Source organism: Barbus barbus, assembly GCF_936440315.1.
Source record: "Barbus barbus genome assembly, chromosome: 2".
Lineage (NCBI taxonomy): Eukaryota > Metazoa > Chordata > Actinopteri > Cypriniformes > Cyprinidae > Barbus > Barbus barbus.
Genome location: NC_136730.1, coordinates 29,931,243 through 29,954,496, shown reverse-complemented (window position 1 = coordinate 29,954,496; position 23,254 = coordinate 29,931,243). Strand labels below are relative to the sequence as shown.

Genomic DNA, 23,254 nt, shown 5'->3' with positions numbered 1-23,254 from the left:
TGTAATATAGGACGCCATCCTCTCAGACACACACACACAAAAACATGGTTTTATATGCATTTCAAAGCTTGATCCGTCTGTGTCAGGGCACATTCTCTGCTTCCTCCTCTCTCTCTCTTCCTCTCCTTCAGATGCCAGGACTCTTTCGCTCTCTCTCAAATCACATGGCTGAGGAGGAAAAAACTGGAGCATGCTCCCTCCTGTGGATTAATTAGTTTTTAAGTTGAGGAAGCAGGTTGAGCAGTGTGTGTGTATGTGTTTGAATGGATGTGTGTGTGTGTGTGTTATATAAAAGGCTCGTAATTAAAGAGGAGATTGTGCAGTTCTTCAGGACCTCTGGGAAACGTCTGCATGATGGTGGAATTGCAGACAAACGCACTGCAATGTTGCTGTAAATTACAAATGGCCATATATTGTGAGAAATCTTGAAATAGTGCTGGAGTTTCAAGATTATGTGCAGTGTTTGCCAAATTTTGCTTAGGCAGTGAAACTGTAAAAATGCACATTTTACAGGAAAGTTCCCTTATAAGAAAGTAATGTGGTGGTACCATGTTACAGTGGTTGTATGGTGCTATTATACTACTGTACTGAAGTATTCATTTAGAGTAAATTTACATGGTTCTCCATTTCAAAGAGCATTCAATATATTTTTAAATAATATTTATTTCTGTGATGGCAAAGTTGAATTTTCAGCAGCTCCAGTCTTAAGTATCAAATGATCCTTCCGACATCATTCTAATATAGCTGATATGGTGATGAAAAAATTATTAACATAAATGTTAAAAACTGGTTTGCAGCTTAATATTTCTGTGAAAACAGTGAAACATTTTTCAGGATTCTTTGCTGAATATTATTTGAAAGTTAGGCTATTTGAAAATAGATGATTAAGAGCATATTTTCCAGAAAGTAGAAACATATTCAATAAACTGATTATTTATATGTGCAGTCAAGACAATCTTCTTTTAGTATCCTAAAAATAAATATTTTGGTCCATAACATTATTGCCAAGACTCTCTGCTGTACCATGTTTTCTTTGAAAACATTAATTGTATTTTTTTTTTTTTTATTCAGATATATTCAAGGACTCATGTATGTGCCCAAAATCAGTGTGGTTCTTGCCCACTTTCTATCGTATAAGGATTCAATCGCTTAAAATGTGAAGAAACTTTTCTGTTTGTTTACTCAGGGTCCCCTTCACATCTTAGATGCATCTCACACTAACTTCCCCCCATTTGGTCTCTCTCACTTTCTTCTCTCTTCCCCAGGGGACTTGTCCTGCTTTCTAGTCCTTCCCTCTCCATTCATCATCTGCTGTGTGATAGGGGGAGTGAACCTCTTTTAATTAGCTGATTAATAATGAATGGGGCTGCTCAGTGTCTCCTTTTGCCCCAGTGGGGTGCTGCTGTGTTGGGGAAGATGAAGCGGAGTCTTCGTCAGATGGCCTCTAACGGGCGGATGTCAGACTTCTATATTTTCTTTGAGATGTAATGTATTTTTTTCTTAGTAAGATAAGTGATTGGCTCTTTAAAACAATTCAATGATCATGTTATGATGTTGATGCTGTTCACTTGATCGGCAGTAATAAAAAAATGCTAATAGAATGCAAATTTAGTTTGATTTATGATTCATGTTTTTCTCGTCAAATCCTCTGCCATGTTTTGCTGCCTATGACTTTTCTATTGCTCTGTTATTACAAATACAGGAGACTGAAACTGATTTGTGTTATCATTGAGAGAGTTTTGTGATTTCATAAATCCTGAAAACAGGCTCTTCATCATTTTCCAAAATCACTGTCACATTACTTGTAACATACAGTAATGGTCATTTTTTGTCATTGTAGTAAAAAAAAAAAATGCAAAGCCCTATTAAAGTATAATAAAAGTATATGAGGGTGTCTATGAGGGTGTTTACCAAACTTGTGTCTTTCTTCTGTGGAACATAATAGAAGATATTTGTGGAAACATGGTAACCAAACTGCTTTGATGATCATTGACTTTGATTGTATGGACAAAAACATTGAGGAATTTCCCAAAGTATATTATTTGGCGTTCCACAGAAGAAATAAAGCCAAACAGGTTTGGAATGACATGAGTGAGTAAATGATGACAGAATTTTCATTTCTGAGTGAACTATCCTCAAACGCCTCAGATGATGAGTCGTTGATTTGAATTCAAGAATCAAATTAGCCTGAATGAATCATTCAGACTGATTCATTGTCAGTGAATAATTTTGTTCTGTAAAATAAAGCAATGATAAAACTTAAGAAGGCTAATATATAGTGCACAGGAGAAACTGACCAGTACATTGTTCCAGTTTTCTTCTTTCCTATTCTACACAAGAGGGAATTTTGGGTGAACCTACTTGAACTTGGGTGACTTGAAGAACTTGAAGATCATGAAACTTTCAGTTTATTTATCAGACCGGAGGCCACACTCATCTTAAAACAGCGCTCAGGGTCTTGCTCTGTCAGTATTCATTGACATTTCTCCAGAAAGCCTATCCTAAATAAGAGCAGACACCCCTACTTGAGCGAGGGACTTTTTTCTGACTATATTTTCCCCCCACTATGTCTGTCCGCTCCCTCTCACCCTGATCATCTTCTCTTACTCCGTTTCTCTGTCGCTTTCTTTGTCATTCCACTCTTTGTTTTAAGTGACTCTTTATTTGACTCCCCCAGTGAGATGTGAGAATCACAGAGAAACCCCAGAACACAGAGGTATTAACACTGTAACCTCCGTAACCTTGTGCCCTTACACTCCTGCTGAACTAATCTACTGCCACCCACTCACACACTCACATATACACATCCCAAAGGGACTGAAAAAAGGTTGAGAATACTAGAAAAATAAGACACCGGAGTGTGAACAGAAGATATGTGTGTGACAGAGGGCTGGTCTTGGTGCATGTCTGTATGTTTTTGCCATCTCAGTGGAATACTAATACGTGAATGTGCTGCGTAACAGGCTGCTCTGTCCTCATCTTTACCCGCGTGCGATGCTGCGTGAATACTCATGACGTTAGAAGGCATGTTTCTAGGCTCCTCTAATCTTTTTTTCTTTCTATTCTCATTCTGTGTTCTGGTACCAGAGAACACCTGTGCAGGCCTGATTGAGAAATGGTGCAAGAGAGGAGGAAAGCAGAGGTCGTGTCACTGGTCTGATGGGGTCTGTAATGCTGGCCTGATGCCCAGGCACAGATCTGAAATACAGTAGTGCTGTTTTTGAAGGATTAATACTCAATCTAGTGAGGCGGGTGGTACCTTTACTCGTACAAAAAAGTATTGTAGCATATACAATGTGCAACTAAATGGATAACAGTAATTTATTAATGTTAGCGCTGTAAATGCATGAAATATTGTGAACAACTGAATGAATCAACAGTATTTTACAGCATTTATTAATCTAGATTAACGCTAGTTTCTATATATACTAATATATAGATGCACAGTATCAGTTATTGGCAGGCATTAGAGATTTTTTTGCACATTTATAACGCTGTGATGCCTGATTTAACTTTTAAAACAATTGATTTTAATTTTATTGTTTTATTAAAAACAAAAAAATAATTATTTTGAAAATATAATTGCATTTTCAATATCGACCTTTTATTGGTTTTGGGGTTAATGTGGAAATAGTAATCGGCTTGTCTCAGTTCATCCCTGATAAATTACCATAAATTTAGATTAATAAATGCAGTAAAACATTTTCATTGTTATTTTATGACACCTCTAATGCATTAACTAATCCAAATAATTTAAACTCTATTGAAAAGTGTTCTTTTATTTATGTTGTACTTAATTAACTCCTTGAAACAGTTTCAGGACAAATTTAAACCTATTTGCATGATAAATGCGTTAAGTAAATTATATGTAAAACACAAATCTGTATTGCTGCTGTTCGTCGTCCTCTGGTGAATTGACTCTGATCGCAGTGTAACAAAGACAGTTAATCAATAATAGCCCATTGGCTGTAACCGCTTCAGCGGGGTGACATGATTGGCTGAGGTTGAGGGAGGAGGAGCGAGCTGTCATAACAGTAAATAAGAAAGAAGAGCAGAGCGGGTCAATAGCTCTTCAGCGGAAGTAAGTGAATGACGTTAATAACCCTCTCGCAGTCCTCAATCACCAGACACATATGCGCATAATTATTTTAATGATATGTTGCATATTAGAAAAGAAGAAAAAAATAGACAGAAAAATACAATTAAGAAAAAAAAAATATTAGAAAAAAAATACAAAAAAATAAATAATAAAAAACAAATAAATGTCATGTTAATATTTTGGAAGTTTTCACTATAAAGGGATAGTTCTCCCAAAAAGAAAAATTCTGCCATCATACTGTAATATTTTCACATCTTTCAAATTTCAAATGTCTGTTTTTGTCAATACAGTGATTGTCAATGGAGCCTGTGGTTTTCATTTTTATGGACAAAACATTTAAAACTACTTCTTTTGTGTTCTCTAGGAGGATTTTGTACAGGTTTGGAATGATGTGATGATAATAAATTATGACAGAATTTCCTTTTTTTTTTGGGTGAGCTATCCTTTTCATGATGTACATTGATTTTTGAATGCATACAGATGCTAGTCCTTGTACTGTAGGACTGCGGTCATGGAATAATCAGGGGCAGTATTGTTTTCATTACAGTGCCTTTTGTATAATAACTGGACCATGGCTTTCTCCTCAACCTTTCTCCTCTATTGTCTTTATCCAAACCATACAGACTCATTGTGCAGGCTGCTTTATCTGTAATGAATGAAGAGGAGAGGGGATCAAAAGGAAGAAAGCGAGACGAGCGGGAGTGTGAGAGAGCGAGCAGATGATGTGTTGAGAGGCAGAAATCCCCACGCATTCTGTTAATATACAGTAGGCAGTGGGGTAATGAGCGAGCCATCACTGACGCAGCACTTGAATCAGCCAGTGCTTGAGAGAGATGTCAACAGCCTCCTACAGTGGTGACCGGTATAATGCAACCCCCAACCACCCCAACCCTCCCTTATACCCCCCAAAGCACTTCTGCATTGCGTTTCATGTGCTTCTGGTAGGCCACTGCCAATTTAACAATTGGGTTTTGGGATTTGGCATTGGGTTTTGCACTTGGATTTGATTAGATTGGATTAAGTACAGGATCAGCGTAACATTTTTGTCCATTGTTTTATCCGTCAGTGTCTCCTGTCCAGTTCTCTGGGATGTCGTGGTCACTTTCACAGCCCACCAGGAGGCAGCACTAACAGCTTAGCCTTTGAGGATTTATTTGGCTCCCCTTGGCTTTCATTAAGAGCAATAAACGCATGTTTAATGCCATTGGCACACAGCCCTTTTATTTGAATCGAACCCAAGATACTCATGGAGCATGTGCTTCAGGGAGGGGCAGCTGGAGACATGTCTGCTGTCCAATCCTTCCTCCTTCCAGGGATCCTGTGTACAAGCTATGGGACTGGTTTTGGACATGGGCCCAAAATAAGTCCATTGATTTATTTTAGCCTGTTGGGGAGAAAATGAAAATGCTTGACAGAATATTGAGTGACTGTCTACTAAGCATTTTTGCGTAGTACTTTGACAGTCCCATTTACCTCTGTACTTCTCACCTCACAGATCCATTTTGCATCTGTACTTCTCATTTTGTTATCAAAAATATTTGCATAACCATCAAATAGTGTAAGGGTTGGCAACCAACACTTGAATGAGGGAGGTTAATCACTGGTATGTGAACAATAAAGAGTAAAGTTCATTTGGATTTTCAAGTCGATCTACATTTTGAGATAATCATTACTTATAGTCACACAGTCTGGTTTTTATATTAGGAGCTATAAATACTATTAACCTGCAGGTGCACATCTCTGACACAAACCTAAAGTATACTTCAGTTTTGACACAAAAGCTTAGCTTATGTGTACAGTTGAACACAGCCTTTTGAAGTATGCTCCATTTGATTACATGTGCAAACACATGCACACTACGAAGTTTCATCCTTGTTCAGTGTATCACCAATACAAATTTTGTTTTTTTAAAACTGTGAGACAACTTTGACTGTGAAATAATGTGCATGGGCAGTGTTGCCACTGTGAACACACTAATTAGTGTGAAAGAACATACATGTGCATGTGCACATGTACAGTATGTGTGTATTATGCCGATGAAGAAATTTCCATCATGTGCATTATATGCATACCCTAGCATACATAAAACCAGAATATATGTTGGGCTGAACAAACCGCTAAAGGTGCCATGCATGCATATCAGCAGTACCCGCGCTCCATTTTGCTTTGGTTGTGATGTGTGACTGAGTTAATGACAGTTCTGCTGAATGGGGTATCCTTAGCTTTCAAAGCAAAATAAGATATTGCTAAGATTAAGTGGTAACACTTTAGTATAGGGACCTATATATTAATATTAACTTTTCTGTTATCTCAATATTAACTAGTTGCTTATTAGCATGCCCATTAATAACATATTGGCTGTTTTTAGTACTAATAAAGCACATATTCTACATCCCTAATCCTACCTAATACCCAATACTTTACTACCTATTAATAAGCAGCAAATTAGGAGTCTGTTGGGGCAAAAGTCTTAGTTAATGGTTTGCTAATAGTGAGAAATGGACCTTAAAATGAAGTGTGACCTATTACGTTTTCAATTCAATATCCTTAACATTCCACACATTAATTGCAATGATGGTGAGTTCTTCATAAAGCTAATTTATAAAGGGAAAAGATCACATTAGGCTGTGGCGTTCAGCAGTAATATAGGAAATCTGTTTGTTTGTCTAATTAAAACCAGAAAATAAACAAGCTTTTAGGATTTTGAACAGTTTTTTGGAAATTACTTCAGAAACATTTTAACTGCTGCTTTGATGTTACAATGTGATAATCAACATTATTCCACAAATTCTATTGAGATGAACTTGTATTGAACACAGACCCTTTTGCTACTGAAACTAAAACCCTTGCTCTCTAATGTAATTCTCTTTTGATTAACCTTAAAATGTTGTATTTTTACCAGGGTTAAAGTTGCTTATCGTGTTTATTTTTTTTTTGTAGGCTGCTTTGGTTAAATTTGTCTGCTAGTTGAATCAATGTTAGTGTTCAGACATTGTTGACATTCACTTTATTTTGCCCCTTTACCACCTTCATGGTGGGTCAACATTCGGGTCATAATCGCTCCTGGCTTGGAGTACAGCATGACGGATGCGATTGGGAGGGAGTGGGCTTCATTCTGTCTGCCTGAGGGGACTCCTTTTAAATCCTGAGCATTCGCAATTAGCAGATGGCATCTCAGATTGTTTCAGTGACGCTTGATAAATGCAACAATCCACATTACATGCTCACAAAGAAGAGTCACATAGGAGAAAGAGAGCGATCCCTTGCTTATTGAATCCCTCATGGGGATGGTTCCCTTGTGTTTCATGTAGCTGCACAAATCCCAAATGGACTACTATTTAAAGTAACTTTTCACTACTGCTATAACCAACTTGATTTCCATACTTTATGTATACACTCACCTAAAGGATTATTAGGAACACCTGTTCAATTTCTCATTAATGCAATTATCTAATCAACTAATCACATGACAGTTGCTTCAATGCATTTAGGGGTGTGGTCCTGGTCAAGACAATCTCCTGAACTCCAAATTGAATGTCAGAATGGGAAAGAAAGATGATTTAAGCAATTTTGAGCGTGGCATGGTTGTTGGTGCCAGACGGGCCGGTCTGAGTATTTCACAATCTGCTCAGTTACTGGGATTTTCACGCACAACCATTTCTAGGGTTTACAAAGAATGGTGTGAAAAGGGAAAAACATCCAGTATACGGCAGTCCTGTGGGCGAAAATGCCTTGTTGATGCTAGAGGTCAGAGGAGAATGGGCCGACTGATTCAAGCTGATAGAAGAGCAACTTTGACTGAAATAACCACTCGTTACAACCGAGGTATGCAGCAAAGCATTTGTGAAGCCACAACACGCACAACCTTGAGGCGGATGGGCTACAACAGCAGAAGACCCCACCGGGTGCCACTCATCTCCACTACAAATAGGAAAAAGAGGCTACAATTTGCACGAGCTCACCAAAATCAGACAGTTGAAGACTGGAAAAATGTTGCCTGGTCTGATGAGTCTCGATTTCTGTTGAGACATTCAGATGATAGAGTCAGAATTTGGCGTAAACAGAATGAGAACATGGATCCATCATGCCTTGTTACCACTGTGCAGGCTGGTGGTGGTGGTGTAATGGTGTGGGGGATGTTTTCTTGGCACACTTTAGGCCCCTTAGTGCCAATTGGGCATCGTTTAAATGCCACGGCCTACCTGAGCATTGTTTCTGACCATGTCCATCCCTTTATGACCACCATGTACCCATCCTCTGATGGCTACTTCCAGCAGGATAATGCACCATGTCACAAAGCTCGAATCATTTCAAATTGGTTTCTTGAACATGACAATGAGTTCGCTGTACTAAAATGGCCCCCACAGTCACCAGATCTCAACCCAATAGAGCATCTTTGGGATGTGGTGGAACGGGAGCTTCGTGCCCTGGATGTGCATCCCACAAATCTCCATCAACTGCAAGATGCTATCCTATCAATATGGGCCAACATTTCTAAAGAATGCTTTCAGCACCTTGTTGAATCAATGCCACGTAGAATTAAGGCAGTTCTGAAGGCGAAAGGGGGTCAAACACAGTATTAGTATGGTGTTCCTAATAATCCTTTAGGTGAGTGTATATGATTCATATTCAGATTTTAGGATAATCAATCATGCTTTTGACAGGCACAGATGACACATTGAGAAATTTCCAAATGGCTTTTCTCTAAAAGCCAGTCACCTGGAAAACACACACACGTTTATGTTTTAATGGTGGTGGGACTTTCCATTGACTTCTGTTGTTTTATACTGAGGAAATAAGTTGAATTTTCATCAGCCATTACTCCAGTCTTTAGTGTCATATGATCCTTTTTTTTGTTATATATTTTTAGGATTATTTGATGAATAATGTTAAAAAAACAACATTTATTTGAAATGTGTATATATAATTCACAACGAATAAAAAAAAGAGAGTTTTATGTGAAGTGTGGGGTGTTACATTTTCTCTGCTGTGAGTATCTAAGCAACAGAGATACTGGCAGTGTTCTGATTTTTCAGGCCCAAACAATTTTACAAATTTCATTTTACCTTTACCACAACAAATCTATATAGATGAAACTCTCATGTCCTTCCCACATGTGACAGTTAGGAGTATAACTTCCTTTTTTCCTTCCTATCACTTGTAGGAATCTTTGCACAGTAATTTCCAGTTGTGGCCAAGCTGCGGTTAAAGTAAATGTCATAGGTTTGAGTATCTAAGTGTCTGTCAGCAGGTTCTAGGTGATAAGCACTCTAAAAAATAGACCTATGGACAATCTGGACCATTGAACCCGCAAGAACAATTAGTGATTTGAAAAGCAAAGTGACTCATTTATCTCCATCCAGCTGCTCAGTAGAGCCTCAGTGGCAAATGCTAAAACAGCCTTTAAATAAAAGCAGAGTGCTGGTAGTTACAAGACAGAAGGAAGAGCAGTGGTGAAAGTGTGGGTGGTGATCTCAAGACCACCATTCCCCCCAGGCAGAAGCTATAAAAGCACTAATTGTAGGATTTTTACAGTGCAAACAGTGACTGAGATGAGGAAAATAAAATAAACATAAAAGATGATGCCTGACTCCTAGGGTTTATGAGCTTCTGGCTGTTATTAGAGCAGTTTGTGTTATTGTTTTCAGTGGTTAGCGCTCATCACCACTGAAGACACTCCCGCTGACCTGCTCTAAACAGCCTGTCAGAGAACACAAGCGCTCATCAGATCCCTGCGATTCACACCTGCCCTGCATCACTGTCAGATACTTTTGACTGGCTGTGTTTGGAGTCAGCGCTCATTGGGTGAATGGGGATGTGGAGGGTCAGAGGTTTGAAATATTAGCATTATCTTGTTGCAAAAAAGTGATTTTAAGAGTAATAGCTGTCAGTTTGTATTCATTACATCACTTCATGGACATTAGATCAGTTATTTGTAGGCATGCAGAACGATTAATCGCAATTAATCGCATTCAAAATAAAAGTTTATGTTTACATATGTGTGTACTGTGCATATTTATTATGTATATGTAAATCCACATTCATATTTGTGTATATTTTAAAAATATTTGCCTGTTTATATATTTATACTTGTGTAAAAGTTATATTATATTATAAATATAAATATTTTTATATAAATCTAACATATAATATACATAATAAATATACACAGTACACACACATATAGAATGTAAAGATAAACTTTTATTTTGCTGCCCTAGTTATTTGTATAATTTAATATATTAGCCTATATTAGTATAATTTAACATGATATTTTATGGTTTTCATAAATTGCCTGTGTGAGGTATCGATCCAGGCAGGTTCATAGTACAGAATTGTATTTGTTCTGAATTCCTTGCTCAGACAAGATTGTGGTCTCAAAGCCAAGGTCACAGGCTGGATTCCAAGGAAATGCAACTATTTATTCACAATGAATAATTGCTTAAATGTAAACGTTTTTGATCATTTCTCAGTAAAAATGTAAATGTTACCAACATTGATTTTTGATTATTACATTGATTAAAAAAAATGACTTTAATAGTACATTGAGTTTATTTTTCAGTCTGTTCTATTTTTTGTTATGTTGTGGTCTAGGTTTTTTTTTTTCCTGAACAATTTTAATGATCCAGTGAACTTGTAAATACCACTGTCAGTTCTGGGTTTTTGTAGGTCAGTGAATAAATGCATGGAACAGCAATCCAATATTGAGTACGACTGGTCTCTTGGTTATCTCTTTTGGGTTGAGAACAAGTTCCAAAATAAACCAAACTGTACATCGGTGGATGTATATGAAGAGTGTTTGCATTTTCTTGTTCACTGGAACGGATTAATATAAAATAGATGGGAATGTTTGGGTTTTAGTACCCACTTTAAATAGCAAATAATGTTGTCAAACGTGTTAAAATATTAATGGTGACTGTAGGTCATTGTTGTTTTTCATGCGTCAACAGTCAACTTACAGATTGTTGACAAAGTATGGTTAACATTCAGGTTGACTTTTACGAGCCACTTACATACATAATACCTGCATCAGCAACATGCATAATAAATAAGCATAAGTAACCTTTTCCATTTAGCCTTAAACAGACTCCATTTGTTTCAGTCATTGTATAATTATGGAGTTTTTCTGCTGGAGCCCTGATGCTGCTACATTAATCAAAAATAGATCTGAGTGGGACTACAGGGCCTTGGCAAGAGCCATGGTTTTCTATTGTGTGCTCAACTTTACTGCCAAATCTCATGCTACATCCTCTTTAATAAGAAAAGAAAAGAGTCCTGGCAAAATAAATGGATCTCAAGGCCTAACTTGGGATTTATTTTTTGTAGTAGAGACACACAGTAGTTAATAAAAACTTTACTGCATCTTTCTAATGGTTGAACGTTGGCATTATAGCAAAGGGAGAGAGTATGTGAAAAAGAGGTACGAAACCCTTCTCTGTGTGTGTTTGCGTGTACAGCAGAGAGGATCTGACAGAGTGGTGGTTGATGGGAGAAGTCCTACTGATTATTGATGCTTGTTATTGCTGAAGGTCACCAGCAGGCAGTTCATTCTAACTGATGAACTCCCACTTATTGATCTGTTGAGGCCCTGTGGCGGGAAGATGAGGGAAGCATCTGAGGACACATGCTGAGCCTCTTGGGGATGCAGTTCCACTGTGCAACCATGAGAACATGATGTCATGCTGTTCCCTGCATGTTAGCGAATCAAAGCTGTGCTCTTTCAGTTTACTACTATGTAAGAGTACATGTAGCATAATTACTGTTTTTCAGTTGATACTCTGGACTTTCTTGAATATATTGTAGAATTCACTGAGTATGTCGACTTTTAATTTAATTAGTGATATTTAAGGTAAAGATTTAAAATTTAAAGGTTATTTTTTGGCATCTTTGATTCCATGGAGAACCATGGAACTTTTAAATGCACATAATTTCTTCAGGTTATTTAAATGTTCTTCAGACTAAGAATAAAAATGGTTATTTTAAGAACTGGTCCTGAAAGGATATTTGGCTTTGTTGCAAAAACCCTCTATTGAAACCATTATTTTTACTGTTGCTTATATATGTTTAAACCCTTTAATTCTAAGTACAAACTTTCGGTGAGCTCAAGTACCAATTAAACTCAATCAACTCTGTATTTTACAGTTGTTATTTTTTGTAACGTTTTGGTTTCTACTCTTCTCATTCCTTGCAGACATTTTATTCACGCACGCCTCCTTCGCAACTCAGTAACCTAACATCTTTTTTTGAGTTGTGTGTCAAGTGTTAGTTGAGAAATCTCTTATGGGCGAGTGTTGTTTTTCTCTGCAAATGACAAGAACACTGCTTGTTTACTTGCTTGAGAGACTCGAATGTCGTTGACTCATCCATGTTTATGTTTTTTTTTTACAAAGAACTCTGACTGAAGCGTGCTAGCCTAACTTTAGCCTAGCTTTGATTAGTTGTGCTCTTGTAGGTTTCCATGGTTTCCTTTGCAGCCTAGAGTTTTGCTTTAATGATTAGAAAGATTGATTATTTCTAAGGGAATTAATAGAAATTTGTGCCTTTTGACATGAGAGCTTCAACATTTTCAGATGAAATCATTTTGGGCTATAATTGCAACTCAGAAAGACTTTAACTCCAGTCTGTTCCTACTGGCCCTGTCTGAACCGGGTTGCTTGTGTAATCTACATAAAGAATACAGCATGCAGATGTTAATGTAAATTCTATTAGTCAACATTAATAATCACAATTACAATATCAAGGGAAGTTATCTATATACTATGATTTTTGTCATTATTGTGCAGCCTGCACATTGCTTTTCCGTAAACCGCTAAATTTTGTCACATGCTTTAAACTAGATATTTCCTTCCTTTTAGAAGATTTGTGCTTTCTTCATAATGGACCATCTAATGTGTCATTTACCTTTAGACTGTTTAATGCTGATCTAGTTTATGGACCATATGGTTTTTCTGTTTGCCAGCAGAATTTTACAGGTGTCAACGCATGTTGATCAAGGAAGTCCTTCTGTTTTAGCTAGTTGGAAGCCTGTTGTGGACGCTAGTGTAAAAGCATACCACTCTGGTGACCAGTAACCACCTTACATCAGGTTTGACATTCGCCATCAGAATTCAGTGTTTCTTTTCTTAGTGTTTAGGCAAAAACATGATCTATTTGAATGCAAGCATTTGTCTTCGAAGAAAGTTCTCTTGGTGACTCACAATTGCATTAGCTGCCGTATGGCATTTTACACATGTCTCTGTGTGTTCATCTCAGCACAAGGCAATTACGCCAAGGTGAAATATTCATCGGGTCCCTGGACACTCTCCACTGCGCTCTCGAGCCCGGCGTGAGGGTGTAGATTGCATCTGCATTGCGTCCTCCCTGTGATACAACATCAATGACACATTGTGAAAGTGACGCGAGATGCCATTCAGACTTTAACGACATGCATATAAAAGAGATCCAGGGACCTGTCAGGTCTTTATATCCCCTCTGCCCCCTGGGTAAACCTTCAGGGAAATCAACAGTTTGATATGCAGAAGCATGCTGAAAAATGTGTGTAATAAAGGCATGCACAGACGTGGCATTTAGCCAAATATGCTTGCTGATATATATACGTGCCCGTGTCAGCCTTTGAGCATAGTGACAGTCTTTTATCGTCGATATGACAAAAAGCCATTGAGGGGGATCCAAAGCTGATCTGGCCTTGTTTGTGTTTACGTATGTTCTCTGACATTTACTTTGCGACATGAAAAGTGCCCCTTGGTGTCACATTATGGATACTGGGGGGCTTTAGCGGGAGAATTCTCATTTTGCTGAAATGAAACTCACACTGGGACCAGCCTTTTATCATCTAAGTGCTTTTTGGTTGATGTAATTTTTATGCTTGTTGACAGAATTTCTTTTCTCTCTTCTCTCTTTTTTTCCTTTTGCTCCAGGCCTCGTGAAGCTCGGAATCCACTGTGTCACATGTCAGAAAGTTGCCATAAAAATTGTAAACCGGGAGAAACTCAGCGAGACTGTGTTGATGAAGGTAAGATTGGGCTGTTCTTTCAGTGTACTGCATGAGATGACTAAAGTAAAGCAGTCTGTCGCTCTGCTCTGAACGGAAAGTTGTGAATATGGCTGTTCGTACCAAATCTGTCAGTTACATTTACACTGTAGTGAGTGAGTTTTAATGGTTAAATATATTTAGATTACTCACAAAGCTTATTCTATATGTTTATTTTTGTGTCAGCTCTTTCTGCAAGGGAAAGTTGGCACCATTTCTGTCCTAATTATGCTGAGGTGCTTGCTACAGCAACAAAACATGAAAGAGCCTTTTGAGTATGAACAGGCAGCTGTCACTGTGCTGCTGAACTGCTGTCAGGGGATTGTTTGAGTATATGAAAGGATTACCCACAATTCTTTTACCCATCTTCAGTAGTTGCCTAATGGTTCACAGTAGCATTCTACCACAATTAGACTGGACATTGATTAGTAGGAGTTCAGTTAAGGTTATCGCTAATTGTTCATTATCCGGTTTAAATCATGCACAGTGAGTGTTGCTGACAGCTCTTCATCTCTGATCCTCTAATTGGGTATGTATTTTGCTGAAAGTGACACGTTTGTCACATCGTACACAGCTCATGATATGTAAAGTTCCTTCTATACTGTTGTTGAAAGTCAAATGTTGGGGAGAAATTCACTAAGAAATAATGGCATCCATCAATAGGATTATAAGCAAAGAATCAGGAAATTTGGGTTGTTTACACTATTCACAAATTTAATACAATTTGTGACAAGGAAGGTTTTTAAATGGAAAAAGTCATGCTGATTGGCTCAAGTGTCAGAACAGTACTGATGAAAAATCTTTTTAAAAATTTTTTTTACAGCTGTAATGCAGTGCATTTTTGTGTTTTGGTTGGAAACCATTGGCATATGATGTAATTTATTTTTGATTGGGTTTATAGTTTTTCTTTGCATTCTTACTGATGCTTTCAAAGTCATCTTTGAAATTTGTTTGCAAGTTAGAAAGCATTTCTAGACAGCAATTGGATGTTCCCCGGATATAATTTTGTGCTTCCATTCTGGAAAAAAAAAGATAAGTACTGATAAAAATACTTTTTTTTTTTTTAGCTGTACAAATATGGTAGTCACATACCTATGTGTTTATAACATTATCTGAACGTCAGCAGATGTTCTTTGCCTTGTAGAGTGAATAATTGAGTCTGTCAAACTGCTACTGTGGTATTAATTAAAATAAAATAAACTGTGGGCTTAAGAAGGTGCTGATGTTGCCAATTTGCTTTATAAATTCAGTGAGCTTTAACATAAGTCACCTTAACTTTTGACCCAGTCAACGTAATTTCCTCTCAGTGTCCATCCAGCATCATATGGATTTCATTAAATGGTTAATGGCTCATTAACTCCTGGTGGATTGTGGAGCAGTAGTAATTTAGATGAGCTGATTGGTTCCTCATTGTAATTGGATGTGTGGGCTATACAGTCACCGGTCCACATGCCGTCCCCAGACCCCCCTGCTTGCTCATAGTGTTTGGACTGTGGGGGAAATTGCTTCTCAGCAGGAAATAGACGTAAGCCTTATTGGAGTCTGATTGTGGATGCAAGCTTTTGTTTGTCTCATTGTCTTACTTTACTTTCCTCACCAGGCTGTATAATGTAGAAAACAAACGGGTGCTATAGGATCCAAACACAGAGTTGGAGTAAAGCCGCCTCCATGCCTGATACATAGTTAGTCGTGTTTCTCTGAAGGTCACCCTGTAACCCATTCTATTGTATCGCCTGCTTATTTTAGCTTCTCACAGGGGCTGTTATCATGGCAACCTGACACGATTGGCTTGGGGAGGGAGGTAGGGGAGAAAATTATTTGCTTATAGTAAAAAACAGCTTCAGATGTTGCACGCATCTGTCAAAGTAGCTGAGATTTTGCGAACGACGGAGGCAAAAGAGTGAGATTGCAACCTGCTGTTCTTACGCATCAGAGTCCCAAAGTCATGACTAATCTTCTCTATGGTGTAATTTCCCAAAATTCCACCTTGATTTATCCCATTTAAACTAGACTTCAGTTCAGTTCAACTTATTGGACAGTCTCCCAGTCATTGGCTACTGTGTTTCTCTTGGAGTTCCCTCCTCACAGTCTTGACTGAATAAATAAACAATAATGACTTAATTAGCATAATTTTAGATGGTCAATGGGAGGTCATCTGTCATTCTGTTGTTTTCCTCCTTCTTCTCTTTCCTCAGCCTCCAGCGAACCCCACGTTGGTTGGCATTTGCATAGCGTGGAGCCAGTGTACAGCTGTCAGTGTGTGGAAGAGCATACATGGCTGTATGTAAAAAAGCAGGGGGTTCGGCTACTTCCTGTCAGCGTGTGTGCTTGCTGGGACACAGTATACGAAAGAGTGTGCATGTGTGCAATCAGAGCCCAGGGTGAGCGCGTCAGGTTGTATTTGTGTGTGCAGCATGTCTAAAGCTAGGTGTGCAGTATGCAGTGTGTGTTCATGTCTACTCCCAGGGAGAGGCGGTGTTGTGTGTTAGGTCGTGGCACGCACAGAACAGAAGCCTGGCATTTGAGAACATGCTCTTTGCAGAGAACTCCACGGACCCTGCCTGGCCCTTCCTGAACTAATGAAGTCATCTCTGACATTTTCAGACTTGAAAAGAAAAGCTCTCTGACTTACTTTGCGGTCACACTAATGAGGGTTATGTCAGGAGGTGACCTCGGCCTACTTTGCCTCAGAGGATGTGCTGCAGATGCCTCACAGCAAGGTTTTTTTTTTTCAGGGGAAAGATGTGTTTGTATGTGTGTGCTTTCATTGTGTTGCATAAAATTATAGGTGTTGTTTTTAAAACCAGTGAATTTGATTAAAAATAGAGAGCGTTTCCACCCACGGCGCCACCATTGTGTTTTCCGCAAGTGACAACGATGTTCCAGTTCTAATGCAATTGCAAACGTTCGAGCAAAGCATACTACCTGTTCTGTCTTTGGATGCACAGATGAGCACATAAAACTATTTAGAGTCCCAGCCTCAGAGGAGAAAAGAGAGCAGTGGATTTATTAATTTATTTACTGTATGTTACGCTGCTGCCACACAGATCTAATATAAACTTAATTTTTTTGCCTGCTGTTTACCTTCACAGACATAACCGACTGTTTTTGTAACTCATGTGTGTTTTTAACATAACCTTGTGGGTAATTGACAGTTTAAGCGCAATAAGACATGAAAGAGAACTTAGTTTAGAACTCACATGCCGTGTGACAGCCGCAGAAAACCTTATGTCAGAAGTTTAAACTAATATGGTTTAAAACGAATTTGATTTCAGCGCAATAGACATGATAATCAAAACCAAACAGATGTTTTTAGCAGAGTATCTGAGGAACAAGCTGTAAAGGCAAGCCCTATTATGGAAAAGGGGGAGCAGCAGCTCATTTACATTTAAAGAGGCATGCATAAAAACAGCATTTTTCTGCTTCCACTCAAAATAGGCATTTTCAAAATTTTATAATAAATGATCTGTGGCATATTTTGAGCTGAAACTTCACAGACACATTCTGGTGACACATGAGACTAATATTACATATTGTAAAATAGGGCATAATAGGTCTCCTGTAAAACACTGGAAAAGCTTATTTCATTGTTTCCACTCCAGTCCCATTTTAATGGTGTTGTGGAAAAGCTGTTTTAAAATGCTAAATAGTGTGCTTATCGTTCAGTTTCCCTTGAGGCAGGTTTCTCAAAACTATTTATGACAAACCATGCATTAAACATCATTCCCTCCTAATGAATGACTGCCTCTTGACACTGCAGGGTGGATCCCAGTAAACATTTCAAAAAGGTATCACTCTTTGGTTTAATCAAGTCTTGGGTGGTTAATGGTAAATGGCCCAAGGGATGGTGGGTGTGAAAGTTTCTCTCAGCGTGCAGTGTCGAATCCAGACGGGTCCTGAGGGGAGAGCTAACATTTCTGAAACCAAGCCCAGTGTTGCCCAGGAGACTGGCTGCTGAGGAGAAGGAGGGACATATTGCACCCCTGCCGTTAGGAGATAACTCAAGCTGTGGATGAGTGCCAGTACACATACTATATGTTACACAGTGAAGGTGGAAGATAACCTTAAAATAACCTAAAATGTCAGAATTGTGAGTTTGCATCATGCAATTATGAGAGAAAAAGTCAGAAATGTGAGATAAGTCGCCTTTTTATTGCCTTTTTCATTTTTTTATTCAGTGGCAGGAATGGGCTTCCATAGTTAAGTCCTTTACTGTATTGTTTTTTCCCTGTTTTCCTTTGTCTTGTCCTGAGGTTTTGAAAGCCTATGTAAAATACTTGATTAGTAGTTGAGTAGTATTACATTTTACCGATATAAAGCAACATGGTTATGAACACAATTTCTAAATTGGTAAAATTAATGGTGTACATTGCAACATGTTACTGATTTTGTAGTTTTCAACACATTCTTACTAGTGCTTTCAAGACTATCATCATTTTTGCAACTTTGACAAACCCTCACCTGTATGTTGGTCCGTTAGAAAACACTGGTGACAAATCAGTGGAATTAGAGAATACCTTACATTTTGTTTGCAAAGCATAAAATGATGTACAAGATAGACAGACATTTTTCAGGGTCAGTGCAGGACTGGTTCGAATGGACAAGTCGCTATTTTGTCCAATGTAGCAAAGCTTACACTTGTCCCCAGGCGACCAGGCCATCCTTATATTTGAGCCTTGAGAGACTTTATTTCTAACCTCTCCTGGTCTTCAGAGTTGTGTAATAGCTCTTGCTGACCTGGAGTACATTAGTTTGTGTGGTGCTGATGCTTTGCTCAGCGAGATATGGAGTCAGCTTTTCACACCGGTGCTCCGGAAGAGCTGATGAACTGTGACGCCCTACACAGAGAAGCAGCTCCACATCTGGGTATGACTTATCCTGCTCTGCCCCCCGTGGTGTTCGCTCCATCCATGATCTCTCAGTCAAATGAACCACTGCCTCTCTAATGGTGTTGCACTGAAGTGATTTAAGATGGTGTTTGTTTAATCCACATTCACGGCGCTTTAGTCTGGGAAAAGAGAGATAGATGAAGGTCTTAATGATGTGATCACTGAGGCAGTAAGGTAGTGACAAGGCACAGTGCAGAGATCTCGGAGCAGAATTCAATACATGTTTGCTTGAGCTTTAAGGATTTTCTTAGTGTTTAGGTTTGAATTATTGTGGTGAATTATTATTATTATTATTATTGAATTAGGTTTGAATTGATTGTGTAAAGTACATTTCTCTGCTCTGATTAGTTTTTTTTTTTTTAAATATTTGTATTAAGGCTGTCAATCAGTTGAACATTTGAGTCAATTTAAGTACGTTATATGTGTATTACTCAAGTTAATCCAATTTTTCTTTGCATAGTCACTACTGTTTAAAAATTTCAATAATTCAGTAAGATTTTTATTTTTTTTAAGTGAAATAGTACTTTTATTCAGCAAGGACACATTCAGTTGATCCCAAGTGTCAGTAAAGACATTTTATAATGTTGCAAAATGTTTCTATTTCAAATCAATAACTTTTTTCGATATTGATAATAGCAAGGAATGTTTCTTGAGCACCATATTAGAATGATTTCTGAAGAATCATGCGACGCTGAAGACTGGAGTAGTGTCTGCTGAAAATCAGCTTTGTCATCACAGGAATAAATCACATTTTAAAATATATTCAAACAGAAAATGTTTATTTTTGTAATAATATTTCACAATATCACTGTATTTGTGATCAAAGAAATCAAGAGTCTGGAAACCATCAGCGACACCAGCAACCAACAACTACCTGATCGACTGAGAAAACAACAGTAGTTGATGACAGACAAATAAAAAAATCTTTGAATATGAACCCTAAAAGACGTGTCTGTAAAATCTGCAACAACTTCCAGAAAGCTGGGGCGATGCTCTGACAGTCTACTGTCCTCAGGAGACTTTGACACAGAATTACAGATGCTACACAGCAAGATGCAAACCTCTGACCAGCACCAAAAATAGAAATGCAAGATTAGAGTTTGCAAAAAAAATGTGAGCCAGAAGAGTTTTGGAACTGTGTTTATGGACCAATGAGACAAAGATGAACCTTTATCTAAGTGATGGGAAAGCAAAAATGTGGAGAAAAAAGGGAACTGCAAATGATCCCAAGCATACAGCCTCATCTGTAAAGCATGGTGGAGGTGGTGTCATGGCATGGGCATGCATGGCTGTCTCTGGAACAGGCCCTCTCAACTTTCCTCTCGACTTAATGTATGATGACAGTAGCAGAATGAATTTGGAAGGGTACAAAACCATCTTGCCTACCAATATTCAAGAAAATGCCACCAGATTCATTGGGAAGTGCTTCATATTGGCAGATGGGAGTTTTACTTACTCAAACTTGCTCTAAGGGCAGAAAAGAAAATTATTGGTTTACAGATTCAACCAATGAAATTAAAGTAGAGGCGGGATCAAGGCGTTTGGAAATTTGGAGGGAAGGCGTTTGGAAATTTGGAGGGAAGGAATAACAGACGGAGTACGTTTTTGACTGTTCGTGGGAGAAACAGCACATATCGTAAGGTATGAATTTTATATGTTTTCTTGAAATGCATAGATAACAGCCTCTAAAGTTTACTAAGATAATTGAGTAACATTAAAAATGCGCATGTAACGTTATAATAATCGTCTAAATACTATCGGGTGCATTTTGATTCCTGCTTAATTTAGTCGAACGCACCAAAGCAGCTAAGTTAATGCATTAACGTTAGCATTAACATTAGCCTACTGGTATGCTTTCCCAATGAGATCACAGAGCTCGTTCAAATCTCCGCGACATTTTGTCAGTCAAAATTATACGTTATCTCCTGCTCTTGCGTTGCGAGCAGAAATACATAAATAACGTTTCATAATGTGTTACTTTTTGTGTAGCCTACTAACGTTAACTTACATGCTTATCTCAGGGCAGGAGTACTCAATAGATTCAAATCGCTGTTATTTTAGTGTATTACGCGCTGCTCTCAGGGCAGGAGTAACGTTACTCAATAGATTCAAATCGCTGTTATTTTAGTGTATTACTCGCTTCTCTCAGGGCAGGAGTACTCAATAGATTCAAATCGCTGTTATTTTAGTGTATTACTCGCTGCTCTCAGGGCAGGAGTACTCAATATATTCATATTACTGTGTTATTTTAGTGTATTACGCGCTGCTTTCAGGGCAGGAGTACTCAATAGATTCAAATCGCTGTTATTTTAGTGTATTACGCGCTGCTCTCAGGGCAGGAGTACTCAATAGATTCAAATCGCTGTTATTTTAGTGTATTACGCGCTGCTCTCAGGGCAGGAGTACTCAATAGATTCAAATCGCTGTTATTTTAGTGTATTATGCGCTGCTCTCAGGGCAGGAGTAACGTTACTCAATAGATTCAAATCGCTGTTATTTTAGTGTATTACTCGCTTCTCTCAGGGCAGGAGTACTCAATAGATTCAAATCGCTGTTATTTTAGTGTATTACGTGCTGCTCTCAGGGCAGGAGTACTCAATATATTCATATTACTGTGTTATTTTAGTGTATTACGCGCTGCTTTCAGGGCAGGAGTACTCAATATATTCATATTACTGTGTTATTTTAGTGTATTACGCGCTGCTCTCAGGGCAGGAGTACTCAATATATTCATATTACTGTGTTATTTTAGTGTATTACGCGCTGCTCTCAGGGCAGGAGTACTCAATATATTCATATTACTGTGTTATTTTAGTGTATTACGCGCTGCTTTCAGGGCAGGAGTACTCAATATATTCATATTACTGTGTTATTTTAGTGTATTATGCGTTGCTCTCAGGGCAGGAGTACTCAATAGATTCAAATCGCTGTTATTTTAGTGTATTACGCGCTGCTTTCAGGGCAGGAGTACTCAATAGATTCAAATCGCTGTTATTTTAGTGTATTACGCGCTGCTCTCAGGGCAGGAGTACTCAATAGATTCAAATCGCTGTTATTTTAGTGTATTACGCGCTGCTCTCAGGGCAGGAGTACTCAATAGATTCAAATCGCTGTTATTTTAGTGTATTACGCGCTGCTCTCAGGGCAGGAGTACTCAATAGATTCATATCGCTGTTATTTTAGTGTATTACGCGCTGCTCTCAGGGCAGGAGTACTCAATAGATTCATATCGCTGTTATTTTAGTGTATTACGCGCTGCTCTCAGGGCAGGAGTACTCAATAGATTCATATCGCTGTTATTTTAGTGTATTACTCGCTTCTCTCAGGGCAGGAGTAACGTTACTCAATAGATTCAAATCGCTGTTATTTTAGTGTATTACGCGCTGCTCTCAGGGCAGGAGTACTCAGTAGATTCAAATCGCTGTTATTTTAGTGTATTACGCGCTGCTCTCAGGGCAGGAGTACTCAATAGATTCAAATCGCTGTTATTTTAGTGTATTACGCGCTGCTCTCAGGGCAGGAGTACTCAATAGATTCAAATCGCTGTTATTTTAGTGTATTACGCGCTGCTCTCAGGGCAGGAGTACTCAGTAGATTCAAATCGCTGTTATTTTAGTGTATTACGCGCTGCTCTCGGGGCAGGAGTACTCAATAGATTCAAATCGCTGTTATTTTAGTGTATTACGCGCTGCTCTCGGGGCAGGAGTACTCAATAGATTCAAATCGCTGTTATTTTAGTGTATTACGCGCTGCTCTCGGGGCAGGAGTACTCAATAGATTCAAATCGCTGTTATTTTAGTGTATTACGCGCTGCTCTCGGGGCAGGAGTACTCAATAGATTCAAATCGCTGTTATTTTAGTGTATTACGCGCTGCTCTCGGGGCAGGAGTACTCAATAGATTCAAATCGCTGTTATTTTAGTGTATTACGCGCTGCTCTCGGGGCAGGAGTACTCAATAGATTCAAATCGCTGTTATTTTAGTGTATTACGCGCTGCTCTCGGGGCAGGAGTACTCAATAGATTCAAATCGCTGTTATTTTAGTGTATTACGCGCTGCTCTCGGGGCAGGAGTACTCAATAGATTCAAATCGCTGTTATTTTAGTGTATTACGCGCTGCTCTCGGGGCAGGAGTACTCAATAGATTCAAATCGCTGTTATTTTAGTGTATTACGCGCTGCTCTCGGGGCAGGAGTACTCAATAGATTCAAATCGCTGTTATTTTAGTGTATTACGC

At 38.4% G+C, this 23,254-nt stretch overlaps 1 pseudogene across 1 annotated transcript in view; it reads left to right on the top strand.

The window, feature by feature from the left end:
- LOC306881455 (serine/threonine-protein kinase BRSK2-like) overlaps positions 1 to 23,254 on the top strand; it is a 105,295-nt pseudogene that overhangs the window by 832 nt on the left and 81,209 nt on the right. Inside the window, exon 2 of the transcript in view lies at positions 14,017 to 14,111. The product of the transcript in view is annotated as a serine/threonine-protein kinase BRSK2-like (transcript). The remainder of the gene's footprint in view (positions 1 to 14,016; positions 14,112 to 23,254) is intronic.